At 52.1% G+C, this 21,750-nt stretch overlaps 1 protein-coding gene across 1 annotated transcript in view; it reads right to left on the bottom strand.

The window, feature by feature from the left end:
* The window catches only part of Znf423 (zinc finger protein 423), a 245,245-nt gene extending 223,992 nt beyond the window's left edge, over positions 1–21,253 (bottom strand). The window contains exon 1 of the mRNA XM_038312928.1: positions 21,191–21,253. The gene's annotated coding sequence lies outside the window, so the exon portion shown is untranslated. The remainder of the gene's footprint in view (positions 1–21,190) is intronic.
* Between the last annotated feature and the right edge of the window lie 497 nt (positions 21,254–21,750).

The following is a 21,750-nucleotide window of genomic DNA, read 5'->3' as shown; positions in this document are numbered from 1 at the left end:
TTCATTTTGCAATAAATGTTTGTGAGGCACGGGAGGCAGAGGCAGACGAATCTCTGGGCTCAAGGCCAGCCTGGTCTACAAAGTGTGATTCAGGACAGTCAGCGCTACACAGAGAGACTCTGTCTCAAAACACCAAAAGGTGTGCTAATTATAAAAGGGAAGTTTGTTATGCCTTTCGCATTAAGGTAATGCAAGACAAGACTGTAGCAACTGGCTGTGAGGTGACAGCAAGAAAGCCCGGGGTCAGCTCACCAGTCAGATGTTATGACCAAACGGAAGGTGCTATAGGACCATAGCAGGCTCACCAACATCTGGGACCCATCAAGTTCTAGGTGTGTGTGTGGGGGGGGATGTGCTTTACAGGGCAATGGCACCTCTGTCCTGCTGTGTGCAGGATCTAGACATTTAACTCAGGCCGGCCTTGAACCGGCATCTGTTCTTCCTGCCTCCCAAATGCTGGGATTACAGCAAAGGCTATTTTAAGCAGAGCTGCCTTTTGGCGAGTGTCAGAGCTGAGCCTTCCTGCTTTCACCCTCGTGTTCTTCTGGAGTTCGGATGCTCAACCTCAGGAGGCACTGTATTTGGAAGAGGCTGAGGCCTGACACGCCAAGTGGAAAGCCTTTCCAAAGTAGCAATCTGGGAGCCATGAGAGCCACCTGCAACAGTGTGTGTAAGGAGACTCGCACCCAGCATCCCGCCTCCCCTGCCTCTCCTTGACTAACTGGCTAACTCCAAAAGAATGTTCATCTTTGCATACTCCTGCATGCACATGCACACACACGCACACACACATGCACATGCACACACATACACATGCACACGCACGCACACACATGCACACCAAGGAGCATCTTCTACAAGTGAACAAATCCATGTTCAAATCCACTGAGTGAGGGCTGAGTCCCAAACAGCAAAAGATAGGCTAAAGTCACACTTCCAGAGAGGCCGGCAAATAAAAACCCACCCAAGGTCACAGCAGACATAGGATGGTCTTCGTGACCCAGAAGAAGTGGATGGGCCCCACTGAGGCAATAAACCCAGACAACTTCATTGCCCTGTGCCCCTCCTCCATTCCTATGGTAAGTGTCCAAACAAATGATCACGCGTCGGGCCTATGATGCCGCAAAGACATCATAGTCTTTGGGAAGAGCCTGTGACTGGCCTGTGACACCGTAGGGCTAAAAGGCAAGAATGGCTGTCTATCCAGGTGAGAGGGCTGTGACACGTAGGGCTCAGACAATTTAGGGGAGGACAAACCAGGAGGAGAAAGGCGGTTCTGCCTCTGCTCTGAACAACAACCAGCCCCAGAAGCTCCAGCTTTGCTTTCCTAATGTTACCACAGGGCATCAAGGGCCAGCCTCCCTTTGCTATGATCACCCAGGACCTAAGGACACCCCCCCCCCTTGAGAACTACCTGTGTGGAAGGAACCTTCTGTTCCCTATCTTCAGCCCCAGCCTGAGAACCAACTGGGCCACCAGCACCAGACTTGATCTCCGAACGTATGATGAGTTTAACCATTTAGGGGAAATGAGTGGAGAAGCGGGAGTGCACGCCCACCAAGGCTTGGCAGCAGTGAGGCTTGCTTTTCTGAGCAGCTCCTTGCTCCCCATTTTCACTGAGTTTAACTCATAAATCCTAAACGGGTGACAGGATATTTTCACCTAAGTGTGCACGCGAATCAGCTGTAGGACATTCTGTCCTTGTCGCGGTCCCATGTGTTCCCCAAGGTCGTCTTGCTCACCTCTGCCACAGATGTTATCCTTCCCTGGTTCCAAACATAGATATGGACGGGACTGAACTACTCCCACTTGTGGCTTCTCTCACTTAACTACCATAGCACCCCACCCAGACACTCTGTGGCAATGGTTGCAACCCCCTGGTTGGTGGCCTGAGGTCACAGCACTCCCGGGACCACAGCTGACTTTGCTCTACTAGGCTTAGGTTCATCTCCTCTTATGGTTCATGGCAAGGTAGCATGACAGTTTGAAGGGATGCCTATGGGTCACCACCCACCACAGCCACCACTGAGCTTAAGTGAGACATGAAGACCAGGTATCTTTCCCCTAGGGCAAAAGAAGGTGTGGGTGTGCATGGGAACGTACATCTCTGTGTGTGCATATGTATGCGTGCACATACATGCACGCATGTGTACCTGTGTAAAGATGGAGGCCTTGTCCATGGACCTAGATGCAGACAGCTGGGATCCACCCAGCTCCCTCTCGGGTCACGTGGATGAGGGCCACGCTCTACAAGTGTGCTGTCATCATGTGCACAGACCCGCTGGAGCATACTGCTCCCGGAAGATGAGGCCACTGAGGAGTAGCACTGTGACAGATACAGGGAGTGGCCAACCACGCAGCCCCCGACAGCAGTCCAGTCAGCACTGAAAAGGAAGGAGACCCTAAACCAGTCTGTAACATGGATGAGTCTTGAGGACAGACAGGAAGGGAAGCGGCCAGACTCAAATGACCCAGCACACCTCCTTGGTACCTTAGGAGCCAGTAGACAGGACAGGGGTGACTGCCATGCTGGGAGCAGAGAGGGAAGCTGACATCAGGGGGATGGATTTCAGGAATTCTGAAGCTGTGAGGGACAAAGTGGTCAGCAATGCACTTGAATGCCTCTGAACTAACAAATGCCTCCAAAAGCACTTCATTACAATTTCTCTTTTAAAAAATTATAAATAAGGGGAAAAAAATAAATGCTGAGAAGCCTAGCCAGCATATATAAGAAAATGAAAGCAGAATTCATAATATTATCATAAACCAACAAAATGCAACATCTTTAACTAGGGCCACAAGGGTTGCTTTATATTACAAATGATAAAAAAAAATGGCGGTTCGTGGTCCCGGTATGTTCAGAGTGCAGCAAGCAGGGGCGGACACCTCACCTCCAGCAGAGGAAAAGCACGGGGAAGCACCTGCTATTTTCTTTTGTTAATTTTTAGTTTTGGGTGCATGCACACATGTGGGGGCAGGTGCATGCACACGTGTGGGGGGGGATGTGCGCGCGTGCATGCACACACACAAATATGCACATGTGTAGAGGGCCAAGACGACAAATGTTTTCCTCAATCCCTCCCCACCTTGTTTTTTCTCTCTCACTAGGACCTGGGGCTAACGTTGGCCAACCAGCGCCGGTGCAGCTGTCTCCGCCTTCCAGGAGCTGGAGTCACAAGCAGGCATCTTCACACCCAGCTCTTTACATAGGTGCTGGGGGAATCAAGCTCAGTCCTCAAGCTTGCATAGCAAGCACTTTAGCAACTGAGCCATTCCATTGTCCCAGGCCCTGGCACACTGGTCCCCACCCTTCCTAACGCTGCAGGCCTTTAATACAGTTCCTCGGGTTGTGGTGACTCCCAGCCATAAAATTGTCGTTGCTACTTCATAACTGTAAATTTGCTACTGTTAGGAATCGCGATGTAAATATCTGATACGCGAGATATCTGCTATTTGACCCCGTGGGGTTGCGACCCATAGGTTGAGAATCACTGCACTATAGCCTTCTTGCTTGCTTGGCCGACGTGGCTCCAGAGAAAGCAGGCTCTGTAACAGGTAAGAAAACGCGCATGCTCCAGGTTAGTATGGTGCCCACACCACAGGCCATGACAGGTACCTCCTTTGGACATCTTTTGTGGTATGTTTGTTCTTGTCTTGTTGTTGTTGTTATTGGGTGGCCTTACACCTTCAATCCCCTTACATCAGCCTCCTCTGGGCTACGATGCCAGGCCTGCACCACCAAGCCCAGAACGCTGGCATCACACCTTCTTTTTTTTTTTTAAGTCTCTTAGCCTCGAGAGTAAGTCCTAGCTCCGAAGAACAACTTCTCCTGGGGCTGCTGGTAAAACAGGGTTTTTCATCCTGGGAGATCAAGGAAATTCAAGATGCTCCAAACCTGAAGCAGAGTTGTGGGGAACTGACAGCCTCCAGCTTCCAACCAAGGCTGGCATGCATGTAGGGACAGGTTCTGTATAATCTGCTCCCTTTACCCCTTCAGAACGGGGCCACAGCCTGAGGGCTCATGCTACAGGTCAAGATATCAATGACCCCTCATAAGACAAAGCTGAGGTTCAGCCCAGTGTTCAGCCATCACATGGGGGTGTCCTCCAGGGACACTGAAACAACCTGGGCACCATAGTGAGACCTGAGACAGGACAATTTAATGTGGGCCAAGGCTTTGGCATCCTTACTCCGAAGTCAAAAGCCAACTCACGCAAACGGAGTGGTTGGAATCTAAAAATTCATTTGATCTACCAGCCCAGGAGAGGTTTCTTTATGATCTATAAATGATGAGGGAGAAAAAAAAAAAAACTAGAGGGCTGATCAGAGAGGAGCAAGGACAGCCAAAAGTCACACAGCAAGTTCCCAACCTTTGACCCTAGAGAGAGAATCAGACCTCACCAGGCCCCCTAGGCATGAACCATGGATGACCGAGACACAGATGCCTTCTCTGAAGTCGTCCTGCCAGGCCACCACCTACTGCCCACCTGGCGATCACTCCCTCATTTTCTCCTGCTAATTAACTTGGATGGAAATGTCTTTAAAGTGAGGCTCGGGGCCCCCCACCCCTTCTGTGAACCAATTTCATCACAACGGAAACTGCGTTGCCAAAATGAGAAAAATGAGAATCCCCTCCTCCTCGGGCCCTCGCCCTTGAAGGCATCTTATTAGAGAAGGCCAGTTCTTAATTAACATTTTGATCTTTAATCCATTACCCATCCCTCTAATCCTGTTCAGAGGTGCGGCTGGCCCACTTCCGCAGGCGGTGAGTCCGGAACCCGGGCTCGCCACAGCTGGACGCCACCGACAGCTTCCATTCCCAGACACCTGCTCTGCTCCAGGCGGGAGCCACAGCCAGGACGGGTGGGAGCCAGCTCTCCAGCCAGCTCAGTGCAAACCCGGATGGCCACTGCAGACAGGAGTTCACTTCATTAACCCAGAGCCCCAGCTGTCCCCACTGGCCCTAGTACTCTTGGCTCTGAGGGGCTTCTTCAAAGAAATGATGTCCTTCCTAGCCCAGCTTAGCCCCTCCATCACTTTCCAGCCCATGGTCAGTTCGGCAGCTACACCAAACGTATCAAGACAGAGCTGACACAGCAGCCTCGGGCCTCAGAAAGCCCAGAACCTGCCCTATGACTGCAAGCTAGCTTGGGGACACGGCCACCCCTGCCCACCTCCAGAGACCATGTCCAACCTCACATTCGGTTTTCACTGCTTCCCAAGTGGTGTGGCAGGCACAATGACAGGTGCCCAGTGTATGTATGTGACCTGACCCCTCCAGATACAAATGCTCATAATCTCCCACCCCAAAGTTCCCAGGAACCTCGTCCTAATGGAAGTTCAACCCAAGTCCTGAGCAGTGGTCTTGAAGAGCCCTATATCTCAGTAAGGCTCCTCCAGGACCAACTGAGTAGCTACCATCTTGCCTATATCCTATCCTTGGCTCAGATTCTTCATTCCGGCATTCTGTGAGCGCTACCTCCAGAGAGGCTGAGCTGACCACCTCCGTCCAACTCCCTGGCCCCCACCCAGAAGTGGGTGTCATCACCCTGTCTCCTGCTCATGCCCAGCTGGAGGGGCATTCTGACAATGTCACCCAAGCACCTGACAATACCAGAAGAGATCATCTTCGCACCCTTACAGCCTGCTTACCTCCTCAGCCTGGCCCCTTAGGCTCTCTGCTCCAGCCTCAGTAAAGAACCGTTTTTCCACAGGTTCACCTCAAAAAACTGCCCTGGCCTTACTCCCCCTTTTCTCATGCAGAAGTCTCTGGCCACACCCACCTACCTACCATATGTGGTCGTCATCTACTAACCACTTCAGTGACACAAGCCATATGTCCATTCACACAGTGACATTCCCGGCACCGCCTCTACTCTGCATAGAAGAGCCTCGTCAGTCCCGCTCACCACCATAACAAGGACAACACGCAGTAGATGTGCATTAACACTGGGGACAGCAGGTGTGAACACGCCTCTGGGACTGCGCCAGCGGAGATCCAGCTTCGCATCCCATCAAGGAGACAACCTGGATCCATAGCATGAAGTCCATACAGCATCCGATGGACAGGTAGTCAGATATGAAGCAGAACTTCCTGCTGGTACATGTCCTGAGAAACTGTCCATGCATGAACAAAGGCAAAACTCCTGCTGTGGAGGAGGAAGAGGAAACAATGGAGCCTACAGACCAGGGAGAAGGGGCAGTCAGCGTGTGGTCATCCACAGACTCCTAAGGACAGGATGAGGGCTCATATACAGCGTAAAACCCAGGAGCCACACAAACCATTGCCTGAGGAGAAGCAGAGCACACACCCACCCCCCCATGCCCCCACCCCCCCGTGCCTTCACAGGTTCCTTCCACAGCGGTCCTTAAGCTGCCTGCACTGCCCACACTGGGCAGAAGCTAACTATGCACTGATGACCTGGAAATACAGCCACGCCACCCTCGGCAACTTAAAGAGGTGCCGTTTGTGCAGTAACACAGTTGGCTGCAGCTTGCGATGCAGCGGCTGGCCAGATCCCTGACATCTCTGAACCTCGCACTTCTACACCCAGAATGCAACACTACCTATGGCCCGAACGCGTCTCTGAGGGTCCCGTGAAGGGTTGCCTGTGGCTTTGCTGGAGGAGGAAAGGGAGCAAGCCCGTGGACCTTGGAGGTGCACGGCAGAGTTCCAGTCTACCCTGACAGCTCACGCAGGCCTCGCCCCAGGCCTCTGCAGAGCATGCTGGAAATGCCCATAGGATTCGTGTAAACTGGGAGGTAGGGGTGGGCCATGGGGCCATGGCCATCAGAGTGTCTGCCAGGGCTTCCATGACCCTTCCTGGGGAGTAGGGCCTCTCTAAAGAAGGCAGACTGGTGACCGGCTCCCTAAGTTTGCCACCCCTTTTTCCTTTCCTCCACACTTGGGAGTTTCCTTCCTCCCACCGAGAAAGATAGCCCCAGGATACCCCCAGAAGGCTCACCATGGAGAGTCCACAGGGCACCAGCTAGCCAGAGGAAGTGGCCAGCAGCGGATCTCAAAGGCCAGGCCCAGATCCCTCTACCATAGATAGTCAAGTGGGCATCAAAGCTAGGTAGGGGCAGGAGGTCCTATACCCTGGAGCTCTCTATCTCCTTTGTACCTCCACTCCCCTGGCTGTGCCCCTCCCGGAAGTTGTATTCTAGCAGTCAATACGGTATACACAGCTGTATACACAGCAGTCGATACGGTAGGAGGTGAGAGGACATGCAGGTGTGGCGAGAGGCAATTCCTCAGCCTGTCTGCAGCAAGCGTGGCCAGCAAGGCTTTGGGTGGGCAGGTGGGTGAGGTGCCTCCCCAATGGCTGGGTTGAGTTGGACTTGCTGATGTCAACAGCTCCCAGCCCTGTACCCAGACTTCAGGAGCTGGACACGAAATACCACAGCTGTCACCTTGGGTCCTTAAGGCTCATAGAGCCACAGCAGCTGAGGGTTTCACTAGGCCGGCTCGGGAAAAGTTCCTAAACCGTATTATGACACCGCTTGGGACCGATATCCAGGACAAATATCGCAACCTCCAAGGCTGGCTGTCTGCCAGCTCCCCCGCATGGATGGCATGGAAGCCTGGGCTGATGTGGGAGAGTCTTCTGTTTGTGTTGATTTCATTGGTTAATAAAGAAACTGCCTTGGCCCATCTGATAGGCCAGCCCTTAGGTGGGTGGAGTAGACAGAACAGAATGCTGGGAAGAAGGGAAGTTAGGCAGACGCTTCAGGCAGTCGCCATAGGCAGATGCCATGCCTCTCCTCTCTGGGACAGTCGCCATGAAGCCAGCCACCAGGTCAGACATGCTGAATCTTTCCCTGTAAGCCACCACCTTGTGGTGCTACACAGATTACTAAATATGGGTTAAAGCAAGAGAGAGTTAGCCAGTAAGAGGCTAGAGCTAATGGGCCAGGCAGTGTTTAAATGAATACAGTTTGTGTGTTGTTATTTCGGGGCATAAGCTAGCCAGGCGGCTGGGAGCCGGGTGGGATGAAAAGCAGGCCTGCCCGCAGCTGCTCGTCTCATCACTACACTGGGCTACAGGATGCTCTAGTCCATGAGCGTCTTCCCGGGGTCAAGGACAAAAAAACGCTCACGCTCACGTGACTTGGTGGTGGCCACTGAGACAGTTGGTGGCTGCAATGACAGTGACAACCATGCTTCCTTCATTCCGTTTCTCTCTTGCTCATCAACTGTACACTTCCAACAAAATTAGTCCTTGTCCTCTACTATTTAGGCTGTCCAGTGAGGCACAGGCCACTCCGGCATTGTCACAAATCGCCACTGTGAGGGGGCTGGAGAGATGGCTCAGCGGTTAAGAGCGCTGCCTGCTCTTCCAAAGGTCCTGAGTTCAATTCCCAGCAACCACAAGGTGGCTCACAACCATCTGTAATGAGGTCTGGTGCCCTCTTCTGGCCTGCAGACAGAATACTGAGAATACTGTACATATAATAAATAAATCTTTACAAAAAAAAAAAAAACCGCCACGGTGAGCATTTAATAAGTGTCTGTTGAACACATACCATCTCCTCTCTCTTGTCTCCTCATACCAAAGCCGCAGGCAATGGCCCTGTGACTCCACTGGAGGTCAGGAACTGTCCCAGAGAAGAGGCAGTAATTGAGTCAGGTCTATTCTCCAAGGGCAGCTCCCAGGCGGTGCTGTCCGCTCACCAGCTCTCTCCCTATTGGTCTCTGGGAAGAGAATCCTGGCAGGCAGGAACCCCATTGTATCCTGACACCTCATGCAGCCCAGACACGTGCTGAACACATTGGTGCAAAGTTGATGACGGAAGCAAAGGCCCATGGGTATCAGATCTGTGCCTTTGCGTCTTTAGGGCTCAGTAGCCCTCACCCTAACATTAACCATAACCACAGCCTGGACCCTAACGTCAAATCTAAACCCATTCAACCCATGTAAACTAACAACTATGGAAATTCTGCTGGCCTGGTCTCCGCCCTGCACAGCCAGCATTCTGTCGCAAAGGCTGGGCCAGGTGGGGAGACGATGCATGGACTCACACAGCTGATGGAGGCATGTGGGGTCTGCTGCAGGGACTCAGCAGGGACAGGAGGCCGCCACACGCACTGAAAAAAAAAAAAAAAACAACCTGGGCAGAGTAGTCTGAGGCCATAAAAGCCCAGAAAATCGGACAAGAGCATTGTGTTGACCTTCCACTCGCTGTGGTGATGGCTCTAGCCTTCAAGGGCCAGCCTAGGGGGTGGGGAAGATGCCCAGCCCTGCTTCCTGCCTGTTCCAGGCTGGCCAGGAGCCCTAGCGCCAGCACAGGAAATAACAGTGGCCCCCAGAGGCCGCCCAGGCAGGCCCTGCACCGGTCAGCCAAGGCTGCCCGGGAGGGAAGGAGGCCATTGTCAGCCTTTGTTTCGGTTTCCCCAGCACTACCCAGACTCCAAGAAGCCAGGGAGCTGACAAAACCTCCCCTCAGCAGCTGTCCAGCCTCCCAGTATCAGCCCTGCAGACAAGTCTGCCAGGTCCCTGGGCTCTTAAAGAGGCAGGTGCAGGGTGAGAACTCAGCCATGTCAGAGCTGAAGGTGGGTGTGCACGGGACGAGATGGGCCAGGCAGTGAAACAAGCAGATGAGGAAGGGAGTCTGGCCAGCCCTGGGCCCAGCAGCAGGGATGGGTGGCTGGAAGAAAGGGTCTAGACCCTGGAGGCAACAATAAAGTAAAAGGAGAACAAGGAGATACTGCGTACCCCAAACACACTGGTATCCACCTGACCCTGAAAAAGGGCCAAAGGACCGTCTGAAAAGTAGGCATCAGCTCCCCATGCTAGCTAGCACAGCACTGTGGACAGGAGAGGAACCACTTGTCAGGCACACATTTGCAGGTGTCTTTGTGGGTATGCATACACAGTTGAGCATGCATCCATGCATGCTACGTGGAGGGGCATGTATGAACGTGTACACACTGAGGAACGTGCACACATGAATGTGCCTGTGCATCAGGGGAGATGTAGGCTGTGTGCAATGCTCAACAGAACTCTCTTACTCACACACAGTTCCTGGCAGGTTCTCACCTGTGACCAGTCACTACTGTGACATCATCAAGGCTGCCAGCCCATCCTAGGGCAGGCACCTCACACCAAAGGAAAGGCACTGAGCCCCAGACTCAGCTCAGGCAGAAGCCCACCAGCTGTGAGGCAGCCCACGCTATTTACCACTCTAGACTCCAACAGCCATCTGGAGGGTTACATGCACGTGCTGTAGGTACCCTGCCTGGCACTGGGTGGCTGTTCCTTGGACAACAGTTACTAATGAGTCAGCATTTTCTCAGTTCTGCAAGTCTGAGGAGCACCATGGCCCTGCACTCTGAGAACAGTGACTATAGAAATCAGTATCTGTCTGATGTGCTAACCACTACCAAGAAACAAGGACAGGCATCCAGTAAAGAAATCAAAACACAGGATGGAGCAGAGGGCATAAGTTATATAGATGCAGTGACAATATATGAAGTTCTCGAAAATATTTCTAAAAAAAAGCATTCAAAAAGAAAATATGCAGTGTGGACAAACACAACTTCTCTGAGCAGGACAAACTGGGCAACCAGCTTATGTGTGCACATGCACACCATGTATAGTCCTGTCGAGTAAGAGGACAATAGCCAGAGCCCAGCACACTGCCTGCAGCCTACGGCTGATGCATTACGAGCCATGACTAGAAAGACCCAGAGGCTGGTCCACAGAGTGTCCGCCTAGGAAGCCAGGACCAGCCAGGCTGGGTTGACCTTGACCATTTCCTACCAGGTGCTGGCTCTACCTCTCCACAGTTCAGGCCAACCATGTCCTGAGCTCAGGACTCTGGCCTCATTCCAAGCCCTCTGCACCCCATGCTCCTCTGTACCCCAAGTAGGGTTGACACGGCAGAGGTGGTTCTGAGGCCTGCCTGGGAACAAGAGTGAGGCTGAAGGGACACAGGGGCTGTGGTGAGAGGAAGAGGGATCTGAGCTACTCACCACCCCAGCTCTAAGCTCAGAGCTAAGGTCCAATGCCTGCTTCTCCATGTTTGGGCCACAGCAAGAAAGGAGCAGCGGACACCAGCCCCTGGACACTGAGCACTGCACATAGAGTCCCCCCCTGAGCCCTCACTGCCATTCCCACTTTAGATGAGGAAATGGAAGGGCCTCAGGGAGATAGAGTAACGAACTCAAAAGTCACAAAGCTAGGCTGGGCGGTGGTGGCGCACGCCTTTAATCCCAGCACTCGGGAGGCAGAGGCAGGCGGATCTCTGAGTTCGAGGCCAGCCTGGTCTACAAGAGCTAGCTCCAGGACAGGCTCTAGAAACTACAGGGAAACCCTGTCTCGAAAAACCAAAAAAAAAAAAAAAAAAAAAAAAAAAAGTCACAAAGCTAGTGAGTAGCTAGAGTCTAAACCTAGACTTTTTTTCTTCTCAGAGAGGACAAAAATCCAGCCCTAAAGTGCCCAGGGCAAATACAAAACAGCTCTGGACCTTAGCAAACACTTCCTGCCCATTGCTGTGCCTAGGCTTGGGTCTGGAGCCAGAGAATGGGAGCAGTACCCTGAGAGCAACCGAGGTGGGGTACAGTGGTGAGCTCTTCAGACCAGCAGTAACAGTAAGGACAGGAAGCAGGAGGCTGGACCAGCGGCACTTAAGATGGCAAGAAACCATAGCATGGTCATCCTGGGAAGCTTCTTGGAGGAGGTGTGGCCTAGGCTGCTTCAAAAGACAAACAAGAATGGCACCGACTGAGGACCCAGGAAGAGAAGAGGCTGGCGCCTGGTTGGATCAGTGGCATCTCTAGGACAGCGTCGGAACCACAATATCGCATGCACGTCTGGCCCTGCCGAGCCACAGTCAGCATTCTGACAAGGATACACGTCTGCTCACACGTTCGGATACAGACAGTGATGGCACAAACTCCTCCAGGAGGCAGAGGCTTAGCAACAACCTACAAATGCATCATCGCCGCACATCCCACACACCTCTGAGGCTGGTGCTGTTTAATGACCAGACTGACTGTCAGCAAAGATCTACATACAGGCTTCTGCGTCCCCCTGCAGGGTTCCCGGGTCTCTGGGAAGGGCTGATGACACAGAGGCAATGCCTTCCTATAACTTCCTGTAAGTGAGAGTCACCTGAGCTCGAAAAGAGTAGAAGCATCACCCCATCCCCCAATACATACCCTCTGGGGTCCCCTGAGAAACCCACCATCACCAAGTGGGAAAGTACTGCATACTGGTCTTCCCAGGCAGACAGATCTGAGTCTACGGACCAGCACCAGCAGAACACTGACTGGGTACTAGGCTGGGGCCATGTACCAAGCAGCAGGAGAATGCCCACATCTAGCTGGAAAGGGTAGAACCGGGCAAATCAAGCCCCACGCTATGGAAGTGAAATGGGTAGCAGAGAAACAGAGCTTACAGGCCAAGCTCCAACATGCCTGGCTACTGGCACATACATGCACACAGATGCCTGAGCTCTGCATACATAGGTGCACACAGACCCCCTCAGAGGTAGTGCTTCTGAGTGTGACCCAACAGGAGCCAAGAAGCTAAGAAGTACCCCATCCTCAGAGCTAGGCCATGTCTTGCCTGGTCCCAGGGAGCAGAACCAGGTAACAGGGACACAGAGGCACCAGGACCTCTTAGGGATCTGAGCCAGGGAAGCAAGAACCTGGAGACACACACTCACTCACACACACACAGAGGCAGGCAAACACACGCGTGTCTGTGCCTGTGTGCACACATGGCAGATGCCCTACCTCATCTGACTACTCACCATGGTAACAGAGTGGCCCCCTCTCAGCTCCAGTCATCACCTGAAGGCTTCTGAAGTCCCCCGTGCTGTTGGGAAGCAGGTCTAACAAAGGCCCCCGCTCAGGCCAGCCCAGCCAGGGGGCCTTCCAGCCAACCAGCTGACGCATGCCCGCCATGCTCCCCTGGTGAGCTCAGGGCCACCATGTCTTCCTACCCAGCCTGCCTGGCTCCACTTAGCTCAACTCCCCACAGACTCCCCAGCCGAGCTAATGAGAAACTCCCCAGCTGGCCCTATATAAAAACGCATTTCATAAGTCTTTAAAATGCTAGGAAATTCTACATCTCTTTAGTGAGACTTTCCTGTTCCTTGAAAATGTCCCCTGGTCCTCATCAAGAAGATGAGGGGAGGGGAGGGGAGACAGAGCACAAAAGGTGGGCAACACCCTCCTGAGCAGCAGCAGGCTCCTCCTGGAGCCCACAAGGCCCTGGGGCAGATTCCGCCATGGGGCACAGCAAGGGAACTCCCAGTCAGTGCCAGAGGGACAGCGTGGACCCCAGGGTAAGAAGCTCAAGGAGAGGAACCACATGGGGAAAGCAGGAAAGAATGGGAGCATCAGTCTTGACTGCCTTGATTTGAGAACGAAGAGGAAAAAGTGAGGCTCAGTGTGGTGGCTCCCGCCTGTCCTTCCAGCCCTTGAGAAGCTGAGGAGGGGGCCATATAAGCTACAAGGCCACAGCTTGAAAGCAGTGCAAAGCACCCCACACCTGAAGGCCAGCACCTGCGCCCTTCCTCAAGCAAAAACTAAGGTGGAAGACCTTGAAGGTCTGTTTACTGGGAGAGACCATGAAGCCCGCCCGCTGTCACATCCACCCGGCCTTCACTCAGGTTGAAAATCCAGGATGTAAAGACCTTGCAAAGGCAACCTGGAACGTGAAAGGCATGAGTGGAAATTCTGGGTGAAGGTGGGGTCTGGAGGGGGGGCTGCAATCACAGGCTCTGTGAAGCCCCTGGAATCAAACAGTTCACACTCTGACCAAACAGGACCAGAGTGGCTTCCATTCCCCACACGGGTAAGGTCCACTCTTCCGGACCGTTCTCTTTTGAACCACCTAGCCAAAGACTGGAGGTGACAGACTGCAGGAAGTAGGGGCTGACCACACCCTACCCCTTACCAGAACAGGGCAAAAAGGAAATAAGAAGCTCTACATTCTTGTCCCCAAACGCCCAGAACGGATACCTCAGCCCCTGGTGCTAACCTCGCAGCCAGGCAGGTCCCAACCACCACATCCCCTGCCTACCCCCCCCCCACGCCCAACCACGCCCGACACTTGAGTGTCGCAGGAGAGCCTGGAGAATGGTGAGGGAAAAGTCTGGTGAGTCTGCCAGGACTCAGTTTTTCTAAAAGAAGGTCTTGACTGAGCAGGTATTTCCCAGGCAGCAGCCAAGGTTAGACCAGCTCTAGCAGGACTCTTCCAGTGACCTAGAAGCCCTGCACCAGTGCCAACCTGTCACTGCTTCTCTGGCCTTTCTACAAGGGGACAGCATTCTTACAGGCAGGTCTGCCATCTATGGGTGAGCTGTGAAGTTCGTGCATGAGCTGCCTGGATTCCAATCCCTGCTCTGCCGCTTCTGGCTGTGTGACCTGGAAGCAATCAGAAGTGTCTCTGAGCCTCATATGCAAAGGTGACAAGATCTGACTCAAGAGGCACCTACCACATAGCAGTAACAGCTTCTACCAGCCAGGATGAGACCAATGACCCGGCAAGAAGGCCTCCGACTCTGACCACAGGGCAGCATCAATAGCCGCCAGCTGCTGGGCCAGCACAATGGCTGATCACAGTGAGTGTGGTAAACCTCAAGCGTGTACGTCACCATGCCAGAAGTAAATCTCCTAATCTGCCCAAGGAACATTAACCAGCAGATTCACCATACCCCACCCTTCTCCAACCAAGGTCAGCCTCCAGACCTTCCTCCTTCGTCTCCACGGCTCCAGTGCATAGAAGACATGTCAGAAGAAAGCCTCGTGGACCCCGAACCCAGCTAGGAGAGGACACCATCCAGGGACACCAAGGCTAGACAGTGACAGGAAGGTGGGCCCCTCTGCCTCTGGGCTCAGACCAGCAACAAGCATGGAGACAAAGAAAGAGGCACACGCTTGGCTGCTTCCTCACAGCCACGCACCGCAAAACTCACACACATCCTTACCAGAACTTTCCAATGGGCTTTCAGAAGAAAGAGGGGCCCCAGAGAGGGGAATGGGATCCCATCCACACTGGGATGGACAGGAAGGCAGGAGGAAGGGAGGACATGGGCATGAGACAGGTTCAAGGCTGGAGACCTGAACACCATTCCAAACACGCCCCTTATTACTTGCAGCCAGGCGGAGAGCGACTGATACAAAGAGTTTCTTTGGCCGAAACAATAATTTACAAGTTGTTCAAAATGAAACTGCTCCCTTCTCCCCAGCAGGACAAGGTAAAGGCCATGGCGAAAGGGAAGACTCTCACACCTCTGGCAGGATTGTGAAAGGTGCAGCCGTTCTGCAGAACAGTCCGGGCCTCTCACAAAGTCCGATTCCCTGCTACTGTAGGACCCACCTGACCACTCCGCCCATGGAGCTGAATGCAGGAGTCCAAACAGAAACTTGCAGGAGAATATTAACGGCAGCACTGTGCACAGCAGCCAAACATGGGAGCACCCAGGAAGAGTCCATAGACAGAGGGATGACAAACAAAATGTCGTCTACCTAGACTGGGGATCTGATTTAGTCATAAGAGACAAATGTCACACAGAATCGCTATGCAGGTAAAAGGACCCCGTCAGCAGGCACTCTCCAGGGGCCAGCAGCTATGGGCAATGTCTAGAAAAGGCAAATCTAGAGGGAGGGATGGGTAGCTGAGCCACTACCCGGAACGTGAGAAGTGGAAGAGTAGGAAAAATAGTTTTAGAGGTGCAAGGCTTCTTTAGGGGGGTTCATAGGTTACCCAACTGTGACAATGGTCCCACACAAGAGCCACAAAAGTCCCCTTTAAAAAGTGAGTAAATATCTCAAAGCTGCTTTTAAAACTGAGTTGCTATTTTTAAAAAAAAAATCAACTTTTTATCCAAAACTCAGCTCTCTGTGCTGTTTCTGCAGATCTCAGATGTCCTGCAGTTCCAGGCCCAGTGTCCCACAGCACAGCCAGCAGCTGGGTGACAGCTGCCTTCAGCAAGACCTGTATCACATCACCTACGAGTTCACTTGTTCTGCCACCAGGAGTCTAAGGGGAGGAAAGACACTCTTGGCTGTGGTCCCCAGAAGCCTGGAGGAAGAGGAGGAGCTCTGGTTCAGTCACCTAGGCGTCTGGGGGAAGGGCTCTGCTGTGTCACCTAGGAGTGTAGGGGGAAGTGAGAGTTTGGACTGCGTCCCCTAAGATTCTGGAAGGGAAAGAGGCCTCCCTCTGCCTGTGACCTCAAAGAGTCTAGGGGAGAAAGCGCTCTGGCTATGGCTCCCAGAAGTCTTTGCCATTAGCAAAGATCACCCATGTTTCCAAGGAGTTCACACCTCAAGCTGGCAAGCAAGCGCAAGCTGAGATCATAAGCCTCTCTTGCAATCACACACTCTCATTGTGGGTGCTCAGAGGCCATTAAGGTTCAAAACAGGTTCAGACTTCTTCAGACTAAAATATCTGTTCAGATACATAACACACACAACACATGGACCACACATAGCCCACACACAGCCCATACACAATACACATAGCCTCCACACACTAAACATGCATCGCACACGCGCACGCGCGCGCACACACACACACACACACACATACATATATATAGTCCCAGACAAGACACAGCTCACACATCATATATGCCCAAAACATACACAGAACACACACACACAATATATATACACACACACTACACACATGATTCATTGATCCGTATATATCAGATATACACAACCCCCAACACAATATACACATAACCCACAAAGACCATATGCACACACAATACACATAGCCCACACAACCATATACATACAGAGCTTCCATCACAAACAGCCACAACCACACACATTCACACCACATACACTACACATAAATAGCCCCTACATACACAGACAGCCTCCACATTAACAAAGCCACACACACTACAAACAGCCCACACACCACACATGCACACACATACACACACCCTCAAGCACAGGCCTACACCCCATGTACACACTACACACAGATTTCATACATAGCCCCCACATACACTATATATATATATATATATATACCATACTCAGTACATACACACTACACACACACACAACAACCCACATAAGTACACACGCATTCTACATGTATCATAAACATGTCATACACACACATGCCATATCCTACACACTCAGATAGATTACACACACTTGCCACACACACACACACACCAAACACATACCCATGTATCATAAACACGTCATACACACAAATGCCATATCCTACACACTCAGATAGATCACACACACTTGCCACACACACACACACACACACCACACACACACACACACACACACACCACCATTTCTAACACCTCCTGAGTTTTGTGGGTATGAAAACCAAGATCTTAGCCTGGGGAGACGCCTCATCCAGTAAAAAGAGCCCCACAAGCATTAGGACCCAAATTTGGATCTCCACGACCCAGGTAGAGCCAGATGGGCTTGGCAGCAGTCCTGTAGTCCCAGCACTCACAAGAGGGAGACAAAATCTCCAAAGCAAGCTGCAGACTCAGACTAATCAAAACTGCGCTCCAGGGAGAGACTCTGCTTCAATATATGAGGTGGAGAGCCATCGATAAAAACACCAGCTATCAGCTGCAGACCACATTCACAAGCACACACACGCACACGTGCACACTCTCACACATATGCGCGCGCACATACACGCATGCACACACACTCCAGGATCACAATCACGTAAGAAACTGTTCATTTAAAACCCCACACTGCTGACCCGCTACCTCAGCCCTGAACAGGGCTTCCCGGGGCTGTGCCTAACAGCTTGCCTGTGCTTGTCAGTCCAAAGGCAGGAGGCATCCCCCACCAGGCGGAGAACACTACATACCTTCCCATGCTGTCCCCGCCAGGCAACACCAGGTCTTCCTTCATTGTCAGGTCCCAAATCAAGGACATAGAGGGAACAGACCAGCAGTCCCTAGGAGGGCTACAGGGTCCAACTAGTGGGAGGCAGGGGAGGGTAGGATTGAGCACAGTTGACATCTCACCCTGGGTCTCTATCAGAGTCCTCCACCAGACATCCAGAGCTAGGGCACAAGGGCAGCATGAACCCCAGGCCAGTGGCCCCACACAAGTGGCTGACTGATACCTTCTGCTCTGCTCCTCCTGGTCACCATGTGTTCCAGGGACCAGAATGAAGCCATGTCCTATAGACAGGGACTATACTCTAGAGTACTCACAGTGCCACCGTCAAGTGTGCTTGGTTCTCCACCTCCCTGCAATGTAGGCTAAGGTTGGACTGCTTACTCGGGGTACAAAAGATCAGGCTCAAGTCCCCACTGCACAGCTCTCTGGCCACTACACTGTTCAGCAGCCTTAAGGGCACCACCAACACCCTACCCCATCTGGAAAATGAGGGCAGTGAGTCTCAGTAACTTGTCAAGGGTAGTTGCGGGGCCGTGGGAGGGGGTTCTGCTCCTCATATTCCTCAGTGAAACCTGTCTCCATTTGCTGGTATAGCCAAGTGGCAATGTCTCAGTTCAATGATGATTACTAGACAAAGAAGCTTCATCTGGGTCATGGCCCTATCCTCTTCACATGACCCAAAAACCATCCCACAGAAAAATGACAGTATACACGCTGGAAAGAGTCCCATCACAGAGCTATCGCAATGAACCAACGAGTAAAGCATTCACTGTAACTGGCATGCACTAAGTTACATGCCTAATAAATGTGTCATCACACACACAGAGGGCTGCTTCAGCACTGCCTTCATCCTGTCCCAGGGTTAGAGCCAACTCACAAGCCTGCACTCAGGGCCCCCAAGTTCCTTCATGGCCCAAGTCCAACAGAACTGGGAAGGAGGAACTACCACATGTCCTATTAAAAATCATCCCAAAACACCAGAAGGCAGCAAAGCAGTCCACAGCCAGCTCTGGCTTGTCCACATCAATTAGCAGGTGGCCCTACGTTCTCTGGAACCACAGAGCATGGTGGCCATGGGGTCCCTAGGGTCAGGAGGGGATTCACAGGGGCACATGCTGCATGCTCGGCTCCTGAATGGAAACTGGAAAATCTCACAGCACCCACCACTCCTGGGAGCCCAGAGACGGGCCAGCACAGTGAGGAGTCACAAATGCAGGTGGCGCTGAGCACTGGAGATGTCACCCTGCCTCCTGCATGCCAGAAGATGCCTCACTGACCTGAGCTGCAGTCTGCGAACCTAACGTTCTCTTCACATCACAACCACTACCACACTGCTTCCCTCACACCCAGACTGTTCCCACCACGGGAGTGAGGACAGCAGACACGGACAAGGCAGCCTTCTTCTAATAGAGGGTGGGACACGGCAGGTTCCTCTCAAAAGCCTGGCATAGCCTGAGTTCACACACACACACACACACACACACGGGCAGGGTCTCTCTACATAACCCTAGCTATCTTGGAACTCACTATGTAGACCAGGTTAGCCTTGAATTCACAGAGATCCACTTGCCTCTGCCTCCTGGGTGATAAAAGGACTGTTACATGCCCAGCCCAGTTCTTACTGTATTTCAGTAATGGATGCCTCTCTCCAGCACAAAAGGAGACAAGGAAAGCACTAACCAATGATCACATCTCTGTTTCCCTCAAACTAGAACATCCCCATTGCTCAGGCTTCCAACCTTCTCCCCCATGGTGGGAACCTTTGTCACAAATAACAAGGGTAACAGACCATTCACAGACATAAGAAAATGCAGGTCATCTAAGACTTCGTGGGCTCCAAACAGCACTCTGAGCTTCTAGGAGGGCGCTAGACCAGAAGCAGGGAGCCGGAAGATCAGGGGCCAATTCTCAGTTATTTGGAAGCCATCTTGAAGATTTTTGCTGGGGCACCGACGAAATGGCTCAGCAGGAAAAGGTGCCTGCCACACAGCCTAAAAATCTGCCTTCAATATCCAGAACCCACACAAAGGTATAAAGCAACGGTTCTCAAACTGTGGGTTGCAACCCATGTGGGGGTCGAACAACCCTTTCACAGGGGTCATCAAAGACAGATCTTTACATTACGATTCGCGGCAGGACCAAAATTACAGCCATGACGTAGCAACCAAAATAATTTTATGGGTGGGGAGGTCACAACATGAGGAACTCTATTAAAGGGTTGCAGCATTAGGAGGTTGAGAACCATGGGTATAAAGGGAAGAACAACTCCATAAAAGTGTCCTGCACAACACACACACTAATAACAACAAATTTAAAGACTTTTGCTAAATCTAAGTATTACAGTTTGTCAACTCAGTTTCTTCAGTTACGTGAGCTAGCCTTAGAAGTCATACACGTATTCAAAGTCACAAATCAGATGTGCAACCGTCAATGTTAAATACGTGTAGACCTGAAACGCGTACCCATCTTTGCTTCCTCTGGCCTCAGCTTCCACAACTGAAAGAGAAGACTGGATGTAAGGATTATTCAGACATACTAAACGGGCCTTAGGAGCCACGTGGACCTGGAGGTGACTATTCAGAACCCAGGGATACACCTGGCACAAGGTGGCTGAGGGACAAAGAAAGGAAGCCTATCACCTGTCAGACAGAGAACTGGAGCCCAATGCAAAGGAAGTCTCTGGCTGAATGCAGAACTGGCACTCCAAAGCTCCAGGGTGCCAAAGCCAGGTCCAGTCCGGGTTACCAGTGTGAGAAACCCCACCCATCAGCTGCTTCTCACAGCTGGGAAACAGCTGCAAGAAGAGAAAACCTGAGGTTGAAAACCATGGTTCCCGATGGTCCCGTCATCCAGCACCCCACAATGACACACATCCCAAAAATCTGAGCTTGCTCTCCCATTTTCTTCCCCCAAAGGCATGGTCTTGGGACTGACAGCCCATCCCAAGGGCAGTAGGAATGCTTGTTTTCATTAGAGTTTCAATCTATTAAACCGGCTTGTATCAATGCACTTGGAGAGAATGTTAGTGGCATTCAGAGATGAAGATGCCATGCCTGGCAAAGAAGGGACTCACCACCCATCTAACTTGCCCAGAGGATGGGACCATGGCCCTTGGGAGGAAAGGGGCGTACTTGTCTCCATATGGAATCGATTTTATCGGCCATATGGAATAAATATAGAATTGTGTTGCTTGGGGAAGTCTGGACTAGACACAGGAATGTGACATGAAAAATATCGTTTCTATAACCAGCTGGGTGGCTTTCTAAATCCCTGGGCCAGTCCCCCAAACCCCCAGCAATGCTCCGCCAGTCCCCCGGCTCTTACCTGCTGTTGCCACAGAGGAATCCCAGGCCAGCGAGAAGTCCGAGGCCTCCCCCTCTTCAACTAGAAGAGAAGAAAGAAGGGCTCTGAGTTTGGAAGCTGCACACATAGGTCATGGGATAGGACACAAGCAAGGAAAGATGGGAGCGCTGTGGTAATATATACATGCTGTTTGCCACCGACGGGGGGGGGGCACGAAGCCAATGACGAGGCGGCCTTCGTGGGTATCGCAGAGATGAAACCATGATCAAAGGGGCTAGGCCATGTTTGATGGGTAAAGTACAACCGTGCAAGCATGAGGACCTGGGTTCAGGTCCCCAGAGTCCACACAAAGCTGGACACCATTTGTATCTGTAATCCAGGTGTTTTTATGGTAAGGCTGGAGACAAAGATAGGAATCTCCGGAAGCTCACTGGTCTGGTAGCCTTGTGTATACAACGACAAACAAGAGGTCCTGTCTCAAACAAGGTAAAAGACAAGGACCAACACCCAAGGTGTCACCCTCTGTCCTCCATGTGTACATACATCTACACACGCACGCACACACCCCATACACACACACA

This window comes from Arvicola amphibius, chromosome 15, assembly GCF_903992535.2.
Source record: "Arvicola amphibius chromosome 15, mArvAmp1.2, whole genome shotgun sequence".
Lineage (NCBI taxonomy): Eukaryota > Metazoa > Chordata > Mammalia > Rodentia > Cricetidae > Arvicola > Arvicola amphibius.
Note: the sequence above shows the minus strand (reverse complement) of the source record. Positions and strands in the feature narration are given on the sequence as shown.